At 37.7% G+C, this 19513-nt stretch overlaps 1 long non-coding RNA gene across 6 annotated transcripts in view; it reads left to right on the forward strand.

Annotated features, from left to right (window-relative positions):
• LOC110136914 (uncharacterized) overlaps window positions 1-19513 on the forward strand; it is a 489873-nt gene that overhangs the window by 177870 nt on the left and 292490 nt on the right. The window contains exon 5 of one of the 6 annotated variants that reach the window (XR_011491852.1): window positions 1612-8874. The exons of the other annotated variants lie outside the window; for them this stretch is intronic. This is a non-coding gene — a long non-coding RNA (uncharacterized lncRNA). Of the gene's footprint in view, window positions 1-1611; window positions 8875-19513 lie in introns of those variants that run through there. 6 annotated transcript variants of the gene reach the window in all.

Here is a 19513-nt window from a genome sequence, read left to right on the forward strand (position 1 = left end):
AGCCCAGGTAGTAGAAGCCCATGCTAAATCAGTATCTTTTCAGATGCCCTCTGTGACCTGAGGTTGATTTTCTCTAATCCAGACCACTTTTTTTGAACAAACCTCCTGTGACCTTCTGTTTACTGATTCCCCAGTGCTGTCCCTTGCGCATCTTATCCTACTGCTTCTAGGAGGAGATCCCTGCTCCTTTCTGGACGCTTTGTATGTTTGATACATTGTTTCATGACCTGCCCCTGTATTCCTCTGTTCCCTGCCACTTTTGGAGAGTATTCTTTCAGCAGAGCCTCCTGATTTCTTAGAGTTGCTTTTTTAAGGCAGTTACTGCTGGTGTTTGCAAGTTCATCTTTACTTTTTTTCAAAACCAAAAAGTGAAAAAACAAAAAAGATAAAGGAATTGGCTTCAGCTCAGAGGAAGCATTCTGGAAAGAGAGCACAGGCCGTCCTATGATTCTGCATCTTAAACAGGCGCCTTTCCTCATGATGAGAATTACCTTGGCCTGGGCTGAGCCTTCCCAAAGGACCCTTTCCACTTAAGCTTTTTATTAAAAAAGTAAATTGAGATTATTGTATTCCCTCACTTTACATTGCAAGTAAAATTTTTAAATTAATTGTGGCCTAAACTGATAGCAAACAGAGAGGTTCTGATAGCAGCCTGGCGGCCTCTTGTTTAGCCAGCAGAGATTTCAGTTATTGCTTCTGGGAATGGCTTGGCTGAGATATTTTTAATTTACATTTTTTTCTTCCTTCTAATGAAGGATTGAATTATGACTTACGAGAAAATCCCCAGTGTCTTGGAGAGAGAGAGAGAGAGAGAGAGATGTTGACTAACTTTCTCTGACTTGATTGGAGTGCAGTTATTTATTTGAAGCTAGTTTTAAGTCACAGGGCTGGCATTCTGAAGCATTCCTGCACATAGGGGAGCACTGTCCAGAAAATGTCGTTGGCTCCTCTCAGGAGCCCACTGTGCTCTGACTTCAGCCCAGTGGGCAGTGTTGTAAAAGATTAGAAGGGCGCCTCTGTACCAGTTACTTACACTCCTGGAATGTCCATCCCGATTGGACCAGTCAGCCAGGGTTCAAAGTCAGAAACAGCTCTGGCCCCTCTGAACCTGCCTCTGCCTTAGCAAGTAGGGAATTCCAAATGGCAGCCTTTCCATATAGCCACCGCCTGCTAAGGGAACAATCCCTAACAGACAGAACAGATTTGTAAATGGTAGTCTCCTCTGTAACAGTCGCTCTCTGCTTGCTACATAGTGGGAATGGTAAAAATGTGAATGTTGCAAAACATAATTACTGGCCTGGAAATGTTCCTTCTGTGGCAGATGGTATGATCAAAAGCAAAGACAGACATGTCCTTCCGCAAACCAAGGGTAGTGGTTACACAACAGGCTTAGGTAACAGCCACTAGAGGAGGCAGCTTTAGGTAAAACTCACTTATGTATATTAGAACTTCTTTGAATCCGGTCAGCTCAAGGAAAAATCTCTTCTGAGGACAGCGGGCTTGAGTCCCACTACAAGCATGGGATCCCCAGTTTACACTTCAGGAATAGAGTGGGTGTGTCAGTTTGCCTGTGTTCTAAGATAATGCATTCTGGGTGTTTCCATATTTCAGGGAAAGAAGTTAAGAAGAAAGAAAGCAACACCAAAACCGAGAACAGAACTCGAGCATAATGACCTTGGAAAAGCATTCAGTCTGTGCCTCCAGTTTTCTGAAAGCAGGTTTCAACTGCAAAAATATTTTTTGAAGTTGCCGATTAGAGAAATCTGTCCTGAAGCTTATTTCAGTTTCCTTCTTGCTGCAGTGCCAACCAGTATATGGTATCTCATGATGCATGTTCCTTTGTTTAGCCCACCTTATATATAACTGCTGCACTCCCAGCCCCTACTGCAAAGATGGAGCATTTTCCTAAGGATTGGATGAGATGCACTGCGGATTCATTTAATGCATTTTTTCTAAATGCAAGAATTTTTTTTTTTTCCCCAAGCACTGAGCCAAGTAACACATGGAAAAGAGCCTTTAATGTTTTGTAGAAAACAGTCCCCATTTGGTAATGTACACTGCAAGTTGAAAGATGGCATCCTGGCTTTTCCAATTGGTTCTAAAAGACTCACTATTTCCTATTTATTGTTTCTGTTTGGCAGAGCTCAGATTCTTAAAAGCAAGAGGGAGATAATTTCCTAAAGAAATTGAATTTTCTTTCTCATAATTAAGGCCTTGAGAATCCAATATTTAGAAAAGCTCCAACCAAAATAGGAAGGTTAAAAAGAAATGTTTTATTTTTTGATGTCACCCAAGTTAAGCCTAAAAGACAATGGAAAGTAGTCTCTCATCTCATATTGGTGCCGTCATCAAATTATTTAGATCACATGGTATATAAATAGTTTTGCTCTTAGGATTTCCTGTTTGTTTCAGCTGGACATATTGGTAGACAGTAACTACCCATGAGAACTACCGTGGGTCTCTCAACATTGTGAACTCAACAGATGATTTGGCAACAACGACAGAGTTGATAATCACTGTTCTGCAGGTCCAATGACTAAGTATAAAACCACTGAGAAGGACAGTTATCCTTGTTGCAGTCCTAAATGAAAGAGGTATGAGTGAGAGCAGAGCCAAGGGAAATAGGTCCACCATACTCCAAACGCCACCCAAGAGATGCCTCCATGAAGATCAGGAAGAAATGATGAGCAGGAAGCTGTGTCACACTGATGTCTCTCAATGGTGGCTGCCGGTTTGTATGTTTATCAGGATGCCCATAGTAGTATTCAGGTTTTATGCCAATTTTTTATTGAATTGGGAGCCCTGTATTCTTACTTTATTTTGTTAAAAGTATTCAGCTGAGGATAACCCCATACAAAATAAATAATGTATTTCCACGTCTTAAGAAGGGGTGAGATTTTAGGTAAGAAAGTACTCTTCTCCGAGCACTCTTATTTCCTCAAATGTTGTGTCTTTCCAATAATTGTAGGGGAAAACAAGTAATAAAGTAATAAGCATATTTTTGTTTTAATATTTTTTCCTAATAATACTAAGATTCTTTGGACCATTTGTACATAAAGGACCGGAGAGGAAATGGCTGTCATTCATCCCGAAGCCTGAAGCATGGTCAGGATCACATGTCATTCGGAAACAAAAAAGCGTAATGGGATGTGTGTAGCCCCTTCACCTGTTCTGTTCTGCTTCAGAGGTGGAAACATGCTTTTGTTTTCTTTCCTATAAATCTGCAGTGTAGACTTGAGAGCCTGCACTCTGATTCCTTTGGTTCCTTACAGTCTTTATTGTGTGTGCCGGGCTGTGCTTTTATATTATGAATGATGTTTTAAAGATTAAGACTCTGGACAACGTGCCATATCTTACTCATCATGACAGCTCCGGAAGCAGGGTAACTGGGAATGGGGAGTCAGAGAGGGCTGAGTGAGTTTTTGCCCACGGATGTGACTTTCTGTGGGTAAATGAGCATGAAAAAGCAGAAACACCTTTTCAAAATATAGTCGAAATACTGTTGTCAAACTACCAAGCTTAAATTTACACTGTGTAATGTCTGTGACTGACCCACTGTCTAACTGCTTGCAAATGGTTTCTCCTCCAAGCAGAAGTAGGTAATGAGAATTTTATTCCAGCAATTCTCTATTTCAAACAGAATTGTGTAGGAGGTGCCGGTCTCTTTATACATTATTAAATCTCTCACTGAGGATTTTTTTCCCCTGAAATCTGACCTAAGGTTTTCATTGGAAACTATTGAATTCTGAGTTGATTTGGAGTGCCTAGCAACTTAGATGAGCTGCATCAGTTTGAGTCAGATTTTATGTTCCACATACTAAAGCGTTTCCAGTGTCTGCCAGAACAGTCTGGGCCCTTCCGTCCTCTGCCAGCCCCACCTCACTGTGCCGTGTCTATGCTTTATTCAGCAGCTTGAAATGGGTGCCCTGTTTCCAACGGAAATGAGTACTGAATAGGAAGCCCTCTCTTCCCTACTTCCATGATTCCTGCCAGAGGATACACGAACCTAAAGAAGCTAGTTGTTTGTCTTTGCTCCATCTCGTCCTTCTGTGTCCCAGCTTACACCTGCTCTACAAGGGACATGCTGCCAGCTACCTAAATGTGGTCAGAGAACTAAATAGGATCTTAATAAATAGGGGAAACAGATGGAGGCTAGAAGCTTTTGCAAAGTTAAAAGAATGGTGTGCTTAATAGACTAAATGCTTAATAGGAGTAATAGCTGCCAAGTCACTACATAACTCACTAATATGCATGAACTGTAGCAGCGAGAAAGGGACTGCTTTCAGTCTCAAGGACTTTCCTAAAAATTCAAGGTTGTAAGAACCTAACCTAGAGAATAATTACTTGTCCAGACGTGATAACAGACTCTGGCAGAACAAAAATGACAGCTTGATTCACAGACAAATATAAGTCGGTCTTGGATGTCTGGCTTCCATTTTTCTGAGGAGAGATAGATGTCTTTAAAAAGCCTCAGCAGCGAACATCCTGTCAGTTTAAAAGGTCAGACACTGAAGTGTATCAGAAGAGATGATGCTGCACACACCATTGAGAGAGAAGAAATTGATTTCATTATCCTCGTTCATCTGCTGTGGATTAATTCAGTCCCCAATATTGTGACAATTAAGGCACTTTCGTATGCTGTCCTGACCTAGTTGAGGAACCTGGTAATAAACAGCAGTGCCAGGCAGGAGAGCAGCTATGGCTGAGTTAAAAATCCTCAGAAACAAATGCCGTTTGGAACAGAGTTTGGACTTTATGTGTTCAGCTGCAACTGACTAAGAAAAAAAGAGCACAAATTAAAAAAAAACCCAGAAACATTTCCCTGTATGTCAGAAAGTGAATTTGCATCTTGGGTAGCCAGTGAGCCACACCAGGGCCTGAAAACAGTCCTGTAAGAGACATTTTGCTATTCATAGGGGACAATATAGAAGTGACTGAGGGGGTAGAAAAATGCTGGAAGATTGGTACCTCCCCATGTCAGAGGGCTGACTCTCTGCCAGTCCAGACTTCTCAATATTTTCAATGCCACATCTCGAAAGAGAATACAGCAGATCCTCCTAAACCAGCTCCTTCTGATTTTCTGTTTGCTCAGTCACTACAGATTAAAACCTTCATCATCATGTTAATCTGGTCATCTAGGACCCCTTAAATCACTTGCCAGTTTATATTCATTTTGCTCCCACCGAATTCACAATGTCTTCTTTATCTCTTCCTTTCTTTCCACTCCCACTTACACGGTCCTCACAGAAGCCCTTATTACTCCTCACTTGGACAACCGTAATAGCTTTCTGTCTCCTCACCTACCCATTCCGAAAACTAGTGCAGTCTACTCACAACTGACATATTAATCCTGCTGAAGTCTTTCTTTAATATGTCAACCTCTTGCTCTAAAATGTCAGACTACCAAATTAACACTAAGCATCCACCCTGCATTCAAGGCTCCTGATGGAAGCCTTAGCCGCTCCTTTGTGCCTATCCTATTAGTCTTCCATGCCCGTTACGCTGTGGTCAGGCTAGACTGTGAGTTAGTCCTAAGCCACTTTTCCTGAGTAGCTCCATTTGTGTTTCTGCTCATTCCTTTCCTTCTTCTTGGGATGTCCTTTTCCCTTACTTTAGCTCAGAATCCAACCCATTCTTCAAGGTCAGTCATGAAATGCTTCATAGAGCACTGCCTGACTTTCCTCTACTGAACATAATTTATCTCTGTTATTTATACCTCTCTTATGGCACAGATCATAACCCCATGGAACAGTTAAAAGATTGCAAGGACTTAGACTAAGAAGATCTATTCTACTTTTGTCTCCTATGAATTGGGCCAAGACATGTAATCTTATAAAAATCTCAGTTTAGATAGTCAAATTCAACAAATATTTATTAAGAATCAACCCTATGCTTGGAATGTGTCAATGGACAAAAAAATACCTTACATTCTAGGAGGAGGAGACAAACCCACAGACATTTCAAAATGTCCAAAGTAAGTAAATAACTGGTATAGCGTGTTGTAAGATGATCGGTAGTGTGATTTTTAAAAAGTAGAAAAGAACACAGAAGATGGGAGAGGCAGAGGCAGGTTGAGATTTTAACTTGGGTAATCAGGGCAGGCCTTATTACAAAAACAGTATTGAAGCAAAGTCTTAAAGGAAGTAAAGGAGTTCACCACATGTCTAACGGGGGAAAATGCAATCCCAGCAAAGAAAACAGCCAGTGCAGAAAATTAGGAGTGGCTGGTGTGGAATGAGTAAGGAAGAGACTAAAGAGGGAAAAATTTGAAGAGATAATGAGAACAAAGAAGAGACTTGAAGGGCCTTGTAGTCCATTGCAAGACTTTTTATTTTATACTCTGTGTGGAATGGGAGCCACTTCAGGTTTCTGGCATATCTAAGTAATCTGATGTGCATTTTAGAAGGGTCACTCTGACTGTGGTGGACAAAATGGAAGCAAGGAGACCAGTTAGGAGTATATATGTGAATATGACAAGACATGAGGATGGTTTAAGTGAGAACAATAACAATGGAAGTAAGGAGAAGTAGACAAAATCTGGATGTATTTTCAAGGTTTCCTTATGGACTGAATGTGCTATGGAAATAAAGAGAGGAGTCAAGAATGATTCCAAGATTTCTGGCAAAATGGCACAATGGAGTCACCATCAATTGAGAGAGGGGAGATTGGGTAAAGTAGTTCGGAGAGGAAGGCAAACATCAGGGGTTCAGTTCTCAACCTGCTTAGACTTTGAGATTTCATTTAGGCATCCGAGCTAAAAAAAAAAATGTAGGCAGTTGGTGGTATACAGCGATAAAATGGGAATAGTAAATCTTACAATATTCAACAAACAGAGTTGACCTAAAGATGAAATATGATGAGATTATGCATGCAAATTTTTTATTACTTACATATGCTATCCTGTGTTTCCTATTATTATTTAGTGTTTTTGTATGTAATTTATGTCTAATATGTATTCTGAATCTTCTTGAAGCCAAAGCTATGATCATTTTATTTTCATTCACTTTGAAAAAAACATGTGTTGTTTGTCTCTTTTTATAAAAAATACAACTTCACTGGAGACAATAGTGACAGATGTTAACCAAACTTACTGTGGTGATCATTTTTCAATATATACAAATATCAAATCAGTAACTTCTGTACCTAAAGCTAATATATTATGTCAATTATACCTCAATAGAAAAATGAAAATGTAGAAAATAGCAATAATGATAAAAAAGCAAGTTAAAAATAACTACCTGTCATCACATCACTCAAAGATAAAAACTGATAATATTTTGGTATATCTTTGAACTTTACTTGATTATTTCTTGGTGGTTTCTTACTTTGGGTGTATTCCTCCCTCATAATATTTGTTAATATTATACTCTTTTGCACTAACATTTTTAAAAATATGTACTCTATTGAATTAAAATATATATTTCAGGTTTCAAAGGATAGACCTGTTTAAAAGAGACATACAGAAATGCATCCTTTCATGATTTCTTTACAACTTTTTCTGTTTCCTTGGTTAGTTACACCAAAACTTAAATCTAAGATTTTCAAGTCACAATCTTTCTTGACATCATATCTTCAATATTGAAAAAAAAAATAGCTGTTTCCCCCCCAAAACCTATGCTAAAGATTTCTCAGTAATTGCTACATATACACTGATGTCAGCTGTGTGATTGTTTTTGTCATGAATTTTTAACCTCACCCCTGACTCTATTTTATGTTTTAATTCTTATTTTTCTTTGTTCCTATACTACCTAATTGCATTTTTTTTTGTGCCTTTTAAAGTTTTTAAAAAAATCTTTTTTTGGATGAAGCTTCAACCAACCAACCAATAACAAGTATATTTATACTGTGGAAGCACAAGCTAGATATGAATGACTGTTAATGGTCTCTAGCTCCCAGATGAGAAGGAGGAAAGAATATGTATGCATAGAATGATGACTTTAAGTACTTTTTTAGTTCTAGATATCATAGGCTTTAGAAATGATATAATTTTGCTTTCTTAGATTTGTATTTCTTAGATTGGCTCATTATGAAAAAAATATATATTCCACAATTATTTTCTAGTGGAAGGGTAAAAATAGTGATTAATCAAACATTGCTATAAAAGCCAACACCTATGTTGCCCAAGCTGTAATGTATATATTTATTGTCATTATTAATATGATTATATTTGTATTTTGAACAGTCATTTGGCTCAGTGTTAATTTTTTCTTTTAGAGGACAGAAAGGTTTATTGCAGGGCCAAGCAAGGAGAAGGGGACAACTTCAGTATTAACAGTTTAAGGTAAAAGTGTCTCCAACCTTTTATCCAATTTCTGTCTTCTGGCAGAAATCCTATTCATAGTACTAAATTATAATATAGGGACCATTATATATAGTATTATATATTATACTATATTATATATGCTTTAGAAAATTATAGTAAAATTATACTATAATAAAATATAGGCAGACAGGTAATTTACTTCTAGTAGTTTGATTATCCAAATATTTAATACTTCAATAAAAGCAGGTATTGCATTAATGAAATAAATAATCTCCAATCCTCCTGGGTTCTTTCTGTTCAGATATAAATAATTAATATTTATGAGGAAAATAATAAATAGATACAAACATCTGCACAAAATATTATATATGCTTTGAAAGAAAATTAAGTCTAAGCCTAGAGTAGCAATGGATAAGAAATAGACAAAGGATATATGCATACAGAACACAAACATCATCTCAGAGCATTAAGGAAACTTTAATATAAATGTGGGTCCATAATTACTAAAATTATCTCTATGGCCTTACACTACCCATCTTTTTTTGCAGAGAAAATTGTCTTGATAAAGCAGAAAAATATAATAAAAAGTGTCCTGTGATGAATATTGTCGTACTGGGTTTTACATTACTTTAAAATGAGTAAAATAAAGGTTAAAAAGCGGTATCTGGGAAAACAAAGTCATAAGAAGTTCATTTTTAAAGAGCAGGGCAACCAGATTAAGTGTAAAGTGACAGCGTTATTATTGTTTGTCATTAAGATTATTACAATAGTTGCTGTATGTCTTGACTCACTGTTTTCCTTCATACTGAAGCATCATTCTTTTTGAGCACTACAAACGGTACAATCAGCAAAGAGACAACAGTGCCTGAATCTAAATCACTGGCACTGAACTCAGGGAGACCACTCATGTAGCAGACAATTCATTCTCATTTCTAGTTGGCTAAATTACCTGGGGTCCACACAAGGACAAAAATTAGAAGATATAACGAATGGCATATCCTGCAATATGTGGTCTGGCAAACAGTTCTGAGTGTCAGTAGCTGCATTCTTGCAACAGGCAACAGCAGTAATGTGCTCCATGTCTAAGAGGTTCCAGCTATTAATTTGGGTGACAGCTCCCTTTTGCCAATATGGACAGTCTACATTGAGCAGGATTGCAGGTGAAAATTTTCCTTAGCATTCTTGAGGCAGGTAGAAAAGAATCTCTCTCTCTAACCTGCTACCATCCTTGCCTATTATCCAAGATCTTTTTCTATCAAGTTTGATTCTGTTCCCCCATCACAACTTGTAGAAACATTTCAAACAGAGTGGTCTAAATACGCTTAACTGTATCTTCAATTTGGATTCAAAAGGAAAGTTACTTAAAGAACAATGTCTATGACTTCAGGGGCATACATAGAAGTAGAAATAAATGGCCTTTCCAGGAGATTAAATGCCAAAGCTAAATTGAAATATTTCATATGCTGGAGAAAAATGTAATTTATAACATATGTGCCACAGATTGTGGTGAAAGTTCTGGTAATAATAAGTCAAAGCCACTGTTGATTTAAATGACATATTGTTTCCTCTTTTGTTGAGGTTCATATTTTTCATTTACTGAATTTAATCTTTTTTTCGTATATAAGGAACAGATGAATCATAGTTCTACAAGTGCTGCCTGAACTAATAAAAACTAATAATGCCATTTGCAAAATGGCCAAAAGTTTTTTTTAAAGATTTTAATCTTATATGTCTGCTGCCAAATGCAATCATGTTTTAAAGCAAGCACTAGGTTCGCCTTCTCTTCACTCAAGAGTAGAATGATAAAAAACTTTGTACTCCAAAGTACACTCTGAAAATTGGACAGTCTATCTGGTAGACCTGGATACATTCAACAGGATCTGGACTCCAGCAGTTACACTGGTTTGTGCAGGGTTCATAAATGTGCCTACTCACTACCTCCCAGAAAAACTGTCAAAAGTGGGCTTCCTGGAAAGACTCTCCTTATTTCCTAGAGAGTAGATGAGTATTAGCATGAGTATTTCAGGAAACTGGAAGAATTCAGACTGCCACGCACTTGATTGGAAATAAGTGGCTGAACACATCCATTCCCCCTACTGCTAAAATGATGAGAATAATATTTTACAAGAAAGTAATAAATCTATAACATTTGTGGCAATAAGAAAGACTGCCTGAAATGTCTAGGACAGTTTGAATACTGTCTTGAAACTAGAAAGCGACTGAAAATCCATGTGGCAAAAAATTATCACAGAGTATAGTCCTGGTTCCTTGTTGTTTAGTCACTCGGTCATTTTTGACTCCTCTGTGACCCCATGGATTGTAGCCCACTAGGCTCCTCTATCCATGGGATTTCCCAGGCAAGAATACTGATGTGGGCTGCTATTGACTTCTCCAGGGGAACTTTCTGACCCAGGGATTGAGCCTGCATCTCTTAGGTCTCCTGCGTTGGTTGGTGGTTTCTTTACCACTGAGCCACCAGGGAAGCCTAGGAAGCCTTAATTAGGGTTTAAAAAGGCAGAGTAAACATGTTATCAGCAATACCCTAGCCTGGTGATAGCAAGAAAAAGAATTTGGAAGGATGCAGCAGGAATATAACAGCATGTTTCAAATATGTTAGTATGGAAATTTTGGAGTGCCGTGATGATAGTATAAAGGCAGAAGCTACAACTTGGGGCTTTCCTGACATAGCAGTACTCTCATTCTGGAGAGCTGCGCTGACCACTGACCTTCAGGGAGCCGGAGTGGGGAAGTTGTAATACAATCCAGAGCCGTGTCCATTCACTTGTCCTCTCCATCTCTTGAACAATGACCTCTACCTCTTCTTCACAACCTCTTTGCTATCAAATTGTAAACCAGGATAGAATAATTGCTAAAAGGACTGAGTCCAGAGTCACAATCTCTGGATTTAATCTAAATTTTGCCAAGTTAGTAGCTGTACAACACTACATGATTACTTACGCTCTCTTTACTTTAATGTCCTTTCCTGTAAAATGGATTTATATTAGTATCTACTACTAGGGTTGTTGTATTTTATAAACTAGTATATGTACTCAGCACATAGATAAGCACTGTATGTTTGGTTTTTTATTATTATTATAGAATTATGATTATTAATTTGAAAGGAAGAGTTGAGAAACTTAGTGTAAGAAAATATGAACACTGCTGCTGCTGCTGCTAAGTCACTTCTGTCATGTCCTACTCTGTGCGACCCCATAGACAGCAGCCCACCAGGTCCCCTCGTCCCTGGGATTCTCCAGGCAAGAACACCGGAGTGGGTTGCCATTTCCTTCTCCAATGCATGAAAGTGAAAAGTGAAAGTGAAGTCGCTCAGTTGTGTCCGACTCTTAGCGACCCCATGGACTGCAGCCTACCAGGCTCCTCCATCCATGGGGTTTTCCAGGCAAGAGTACTGGAGTGGGGTGCCATTGCCTTCTCCGATGAACACAGATGAGAAATAATGAAACAAAAGAGATTAAAGAAGAAAAGAGAATTGAGAATGTTAAAAGATGTGGAAAATAGGTTCATCTGTGTAGTCAGATTTTCAATATCAAATGAAAGTGAGAAAATTATGAAAGAAATAGAAAATTTCCCTGAGTTGAATATCTGTTATTAAATTAAAAGAGATTCCTGGGTCCAAAAAAATAAAATTTTATTATTTTTTTTTTTTTTCTTCTCTTTTTTTATTTTTTTTATTTTTTTTTTTTTAATTTTTATTAGTTGGAGGCTAATTACTTTACCTCATTACAGTAGTTTTTGTTATACATTGAAATGAATTAGCCATGGATTTACATGTATTCCCCATCCCAGTCCCCCCTCCCACCTCCCTCTCCACCCGATCCCTCTGGGTCTTCCCAGTGCACCAGGCCCGAGCACTTGTCTCATGTACCCAACCTGAGCTGGTTATCCGTTTCACCCTAGATAATACACATGTTTCAATGCTGTTCTCCTGAAACATCCCACCCTTGCCTTCTCCCAGAGTCCACAAGAGTCCAAATTTTAAAAAGAAACACAAACTGTCTTATGAAATTTCAGATGTGTAAGAATCAAGAGGAAAAAAATTATGAAATTTTTCAGAAGAAAAATACAGCTTACCTAAACATGAATGAAAATCGAACTTGCTTGAGGCTTCATGAGCAACATTGGAAGCTAGAGGTCAATGATGCATTGCCTTGAAAGTTTTTCAGAAAAATGACTTTGAAAGAAAATACTATGTCCAGCTAAATAGCAATCAAGCATGGCAATAAATATATATACATATATATTTACATACACACACATATATTTGCAGGCATATGACTCAAGAATTGTATGTCATACAACTCAGATGTATTTTTTTGAAGATAAGCTTAGGCAAAAAAAAAAAAAGGAATTTAAAAAAAAAAGCAAGATATAAGAGATGAAGAATTGGGGAATAAACCTAGATTGTCATGAAAGGATATTATGAACTGACAGTTTATTAGTAGAAATTATGAGTAGCAGAAAGTCCTAACTCAACTGGTTTAAACAATAAGAAAATTTGTTATTTCAAAGATGAGAACATTATGAGTTAGTGAATCTCCAAGGTTGATTAATTCATTAGTTCAATTTTGTCACCAGGAATCCAATTTCTTTTCAATTTTCTACTTTGCCACCTTCTGAAAATTTCCCCACTAGGATCACAGGATGGCCAGTGCAGCTCAGATGTCACATTTAGATATGAGCAAGTCCAGCAGGGGAAGGGGAGAGAGAGAAAAAGGAGTCTCTTCCTCTGTGCTCACCCCCTTCTCTCCACTTTTAATCAGTAGATAAAATATCCCAGAAGCCTCTAGCATAATCACTTTTATTTATCATTGGCCAGAATAGAGTATTTGTATATCCCTACACCAATCACTAGCAAGGAGAATAAGATTATCATGATTGTTTAAGAGAAAACAGAACGTTTCCTGAGTGTATGCAGCAGGTCCAAGTTCATCAAACTGTGTACAATAAATATGTGCAGTTTTTTTACATCAATAATATCTTAATAAATGTGTTACTTTAAAAAATTTTATGTAGTTACTTTTTTTGAAATTTTTTTTTTATTTTTAAAAATGTGTTGGTCGCGTTGGTTTTTCATTGCCGTGCATGGGCTGTCTAGTTGTGACAGCCGGGCACTGCTCTTCACTGTAGTGGCTTCCCTTGTTGGGGAGCAGGTTCTAGGGCACATGGGTTTCGGTAGTTACAGCACATGATCTCAGTAGTTGTTGTGCCTGGGCTTAGTTGCCCCATAGCAAGTGGAATCTTTGCGGACCAGGGGTGGAACCTATGACCCCTGCATTGGCAGGTGGATTCCTAACCACTGGACCACCAGGGAAGTCCCTGTTACTTAAAAAAAATAATAATAACAACAACAAATATGACCTTTCTCTTCAAGGAGCATAGAAAAGGACAGATGTTAGACTAAGAATCATAATTTACAATTGAAATTGGTGCAGATGTAAATTTACAAATTCAGCTGGTACATGTTAGAACCCAAAGTCAGTAAGCCCCATGAGTAATATTCTTGACAATAAAATTGATACCTTTACATGGGTTTTCTGAATCAGATGATCATGATTAATGATGAAGAGAAGAAGGCATATGCCTTTTCTGTAGAGAATAAGAAGAGAGATAGGGAGTTAAAAATTCTAAGGAGGGAAAATCCTGTATAAGGTCATGTTTCAGATATGAAACACGATAAAATATGGTCTGAATCTAAGCATGGGAAGTGTCTGACTCAGTGTCCTGAGCGATAGACCCAACCCCACTGGTGAGGTAATTTCTAAAAGACTGACAGATAGCTGAGTTAATGAGTAGTCGTTTTGGATTTATCAGTTCTATGATGTATTTCTTTGGTACTCTGAACATCATTTATCTTTTTTTATAGGATATTTTGTTTACATAGTAATCAATTTCTTTTGTAAAATCATCATGAACATAAATGTAGGTTTCGAAAACTATTCTTTAAAATCAAAAAGAGGCTTCAAATTGTTTGATATTTACATTACATAAGCACTTTCTTCTGATTCCTTTGAGATAACTGACTCGGTTTTACTCCCTGGAACCTTAAACTGTTAAAGAAATGAACACAGTTTAAACAAAAATGAACTCAAACTATGATCATAACTTTAAGAAAAAACTTTTAAGAGTTAATATCTATTGTGTTGAAGAAACAAAGTTCAGACATCGTTTTCAAACTTACTACAGGTTTTTTGCTGTAACTAAACTTAATAGAATTAAAAACATTTTATTTTTGTGAAATTAAAAAGTTCAGTTCATTGGCCAGCACATGTCTGCATACCTGTGGTGTAACATCGAAATTGGGCCTCTCAACTATCTTAATAAAGCTGAGTATCTTGATAAAGCTGCTCTTTTTTCAGCTGTGATTTTCCACCTGTGTGTGTGGGTTTGACTCATTGTGACCTTAGGTATTGCAGGGGATAGTCTATAGAAGCCAAAGATGACTGGTTGACTTCATGGACCCAAGCAAATGAGATACTGCTGGTTTCTGTCCACTTGATAACTTACACCTACCCCACACATGTACAAAACATACACACCCAGCAGAGGAAAGCCTCTCCTGCAGTCACCAGGTTTTAAGGGATTAGCTAGATATCCTCTAGATAGGCTAGGAAATAAAGTTAGAGAGTAGGTCTTTCTCTAGAAAAATGTAACTTCAAAGGTTTTGTCAGTGAGTTAAAAGGAAACATAGGTATATGAGTATTAAATAACTTAAGAGCGACATAAACTAAAAACACTTCTATCTCATTCAAACTTTATGAAATAATCCATGTAAAATTGCTTTGGAAATTGTAGAAGAATACTGTTAATGTTAATTATCATATTTCACATATAGCTGGATTGTCAGATCATTTAATGTATGAAAATGAAAATATTTCTTAATTTATCTTGAAATCACTTATTTAGAACTACATACCACAAAGTTGAATTAATGTACTTTTTTTTCACATCTTTTTAGATGGATGGGTTATAATCAATTTCAGTCCCTGTTGCACATAGGAACAATTAGACCTTTTTGCTGCAGGGAAGGCTTGAAATTTTTTTTCCTGTTTCCCCCTTAATTCTTCAGAGAAATACCTAAAATATTTCTCAGTCATGTCCCTTCCTACTCATTTCATTAATCTTCCTTCTAGAATTCATCAGCACATCACACCTAAACTCACTGCCTCCCAGTGTCCCAGCTTGCTCCTCTCCATCAGTTCTTTGATCCATCTTTGTCATGGCTAGTCAAAAAACAATTCTGATTTTATCACTGCAACTATTTTGCAGAACTAATGTGGTAAGAAGGAAATTGTAAACCTGGTGTCAGAGTTTGGATGAAGAAGGCAAAATTATTATTATTAATGGATGAACTGGAAAATATCAGTGAACTTTGACCAGATAGTGCCTTCCTGAATGGAAGCCATATTCAGTTTCTTATTTCCGTTGCTCCATTTCTGAGGGTATCCTAATGACTGTTGTAGGGTAATTCCCTTTCATCTTCGTTTTTCTTCCAAAGATAATCCTGATGTTTTTACTTTCCTCAAAAAGGTGGGTAAAGTGATAACTGTAATGAGAATTATTATTAAGTATTTAAATACATAAAATCTTTAGTTAGTTGTACATAGAATTAGGAAAAGCATGTCAAAGTAACAGTATTATAAGCTGTTACAAAGAGAGGAACAGAGTACTGTTTGTCCTTAGGTTTTCTTTCAAATTTTTTTCTATGTAGTTGGTATATGTTTCTTTTAATTAGCATTGTTCATACCACAAATAACCTGCTTTCTTTTAAATTTATAAGCATGTCATTGCTTCATGGGAATAGCAGAGCATTTCTCTGGCATTTTTAATTATTTATTTATAAATCTAATTTACTCTCCAGTCTTATGAACTGGCTAGCTACCTTCTCAGATAGCCTCAGCTAAGGCGTAATAGGAAATAAAACAGCAAATATTCCTTAGAGAGTGGGCTGAATACAACCTGTAGGCCATCACCAGTAATGACCGTGACTAAAGTTTAATATGTGTATATATATTTAGAAAATACATATCTTTATATATTTAAATTTTATATGTATATAAAGTTCAGTCAGAGTATAACTTCTTTTTATCTTCCCAACATTATGATCATAAGAGTCTTAATTGTAGTCAGCCAAAAAAACTTTGGTTCCTCATTCAAAGTTAGGGCAAATGTTCCTGGTAGTATCTGGATAAGTCGCATATGTCGTAGCAGAAAGGGAGGCTGTGAGATACGCTCTTGACACTTTTATTTAGTGTACCCTCTATTAGTCAGAGTTATCCAGAGAAACAGAACCAACAGGATGGATATATATATATATTTCTTACTTTACTCCTCATCCCCTGGTGGAAGAATTTCCTCTTTGATGTTAAGATTTCTAAGTTGTTAACACCAAGAATCATAGTCTTCAGAGCAAAAATATTTTGAGGACGGTATGTTGTTATAGGGCTTCCCTGGTGGATCAGACAGTAAAGAATCTGCCTGCAATGCAGGATACCTGGGTTCAATCCCAGGATCAGAATGATCTCCTGGAGAAGGAAATGGAAACCCACTCCAATACTCTTACCTGGAGAAATCCATGGACAGAGGAGCCTGGCAGGCTACAGTCCCTGGGGTTGCAAAGAGTCTGACAAGGCTGAGCAACTAACACTTCCACTTCATGGATTGTTACGTTAGTCAGTGACAGTAACTCTATTAAAGACTTTAGTGAGATGTTTGAAACACTTCACTGTGTGCTCTTCAAATCCTCTCAGCCCGTGTCTTTCTCGTCGCCTCGGTGATGACCAGGCCCGTACGGGCTTTGAAAAGCTCTGTGCTTGGTGCAGCCTGGGTCTGGGTCGTGTCCCTCTGGTTTCCTGCTCCATAGCCTCTCTGATTCTGTGTCACAAACAATGCAGGAACCTGCTCAGCAGTCATGCATGTGCAGACCAGAAGCTTATGAGCCAGCTTTGTCCATGTTGGGGTCGGGGGTAGGGAATGTTTTCCCCAAAAGGAACACCCTAAGCTGCTTTTCATAAGATGCAAGTCTTAGTACCATTTGCCCAGTGTGGTGGTGAACTGGAAAATACAAACCTGTATCAGCTGTGACATTCATTGCACTTCATTCCTGCTATTTGACCTCCTCCTCTCAAGTACACTTACCAAACAGCCTATATACAGCTTTCTCCACAAGCTGTGCTTTCAGGGATACCCAAGTTAAGACATGAATTACTTATATTCCCATATCTTGGTTTTTGGAACTCTGTGTCTTGACTATAGGAACAAGTGTATTGGTTTCTGGTTCAGAGTATATATCACTTTGTAAGATGATACCTCAGTCTCACAAGTTGTTTGCAGCTGACACTCAAATATACTTTAATAAAGCATCCTACTGGTATATGCCACTGGTTGCTTCTGGGTCAAGCAGCATGTAGTAAGACTAGAAATTATGATAATAATCATTTTATTGCCTTTTATGTTTTAAGCATAAGTCTAAGTAATCACCAGTGCTATGTGAGACTCTATTGTGTGGTATAGGGTATTCAGTAATCCCATGGATAGTTGTTGAAAGAAACATGGTAGGTGGGGAAAAAAAGCTCAAACCAATAATAGCTATGAGAGAGTCAATTTCAAGGTAGGTTGATAAGAAGTCCTGGATCCCCAAGGAGGAGAGAGGGGTCTGGGGCTTTTGAAGAGGAGATAGGGGTCTGGGATTCTCAAGGAGGAAAAAAGGACAAACTTTTTTTTTTTTCTTTAAGCCCAGAACTGATGATTGCACAACAAAACAACTCATCTTACTCAAGGATATATTTTCACTTAAACTCTGAACCAATGGTTATATAACAACAATGTATCCTTCTTGAGGACATGTTTCTCCTTCTTGAAAACCTTCCGACTAATCCTGTCATCTTAAAATGTATATTGTTGGGTCCGGTGAGACCTTTACAACTTGAGACATTCTTTTGATTTATTGTAATAACCAATTAAAAAAGTATATAGCTCCCTTGCTAAGACTAGCGAGGGGGGGGGCACTCTCCACCCCCTTTCTCTCTCTCTTTTCACTGTAATAAAACTTCTGCCACAGAAGAGCCCTGAGTGGTCAAGCCTGGTCTCTGGTCCCGAAGCTAAATTTTCTTCGGAGATCACGAATCCGACATCGCTCACCATAAGCTATCAGCTATCTGTTCTAATATGGAAAAATTGAAGTTCCTTTCATGGTTAAATAAATCACATGTAATCAGCCTGACATCCGGCATCTAGATACCCATCAAGAGTTAGGGTTGGTGCTGTTGACTAATGGAAACTCACCAATAGCAGCAGCTTGATTGACCTAATGGAAATTTCCTAAAGGAAATCCATATTATTGAACTCATGCCAAGTCTTCATTCTTCCCAGCATCATCACTTCAAACCTTTTCTCTCTTTCTGTTGTGGAGTACCAACTTATGGTACCAGATTTTATATAGGTCTTATTTTCAAGCCACAGGAGCTGTCAGAGTTCCTGACTCAAAGTCAAAAGCTTGTTAATGACTAGAATCTAGATCAATTACTTATTCCCAAGGTGGATGAGAGCCTAGAAGAGAAGTGTCTGCTACTTTCAGCTATATCCCAAAGCTGATACCCAAAGCAGTATCACTGGTTTGGGAATTCCCCAAACATGGAAGCATTCTCAGATGTTCACAAGCCAAAAAGAAGATGACACATTTCCACTGCTAGGATTTCCAGTTTTGTCATTGATATGGCTGTCATTTTTGGTTAAAATGCAATAACTTCTTTCAAAAAGAATAATCCTGCCTCAGGTTGTTTAAAGTCGAGAAACCTGCAGCTACACTCCAGTGTGAAGGTATCATATAATAAAGAACAGGATTACCTTTCCTAACTACATCATCATCATCATTCACAAGTTTTTATTGATTGCCTCTATTGCCCGTCATTGCATTAAGGACAAGAGCACAGGAAGACAGACATGGCCACTGTGCTTGAGGACCTTACGATCTACTAGGAGGGGCTCTCACGATTGATTAATTATATTTGTGGCAATTTCTTGAAGGGTAAATATAAGACACTATGAAAGAAAATAATGAGAAAACATGGCTTGTCTTGCTGGGTCATGGCATGATCCTTGAGGAACTGTATTTACAATGAATCCTGCGAAAATAGAAAGATGCATCAACACTGAGAAGGTATGTTTGTGCCAGAATCACATAATCCCTGACTGTTATCCCCTGGTAGTTCAAGAATTTCCTATTCCTTCCTG

Source organism: Odocoileus virginianus, chromosome 16 (assembly GCF_023699985.2).
Source record: "Odocoileus virginianus isolate 20LAN1187 ecotype Illinois chromosome 16, Ovbor_1.2, whole genome shotgun sequence".
NCBI classification, from domain to species: domain Eukaryota; kingdom Metazoa; phylum Chordata; class Mammalia; order Artiodactyla; family Cervidae; genus Odocoileus; species Odocoileus virginianus.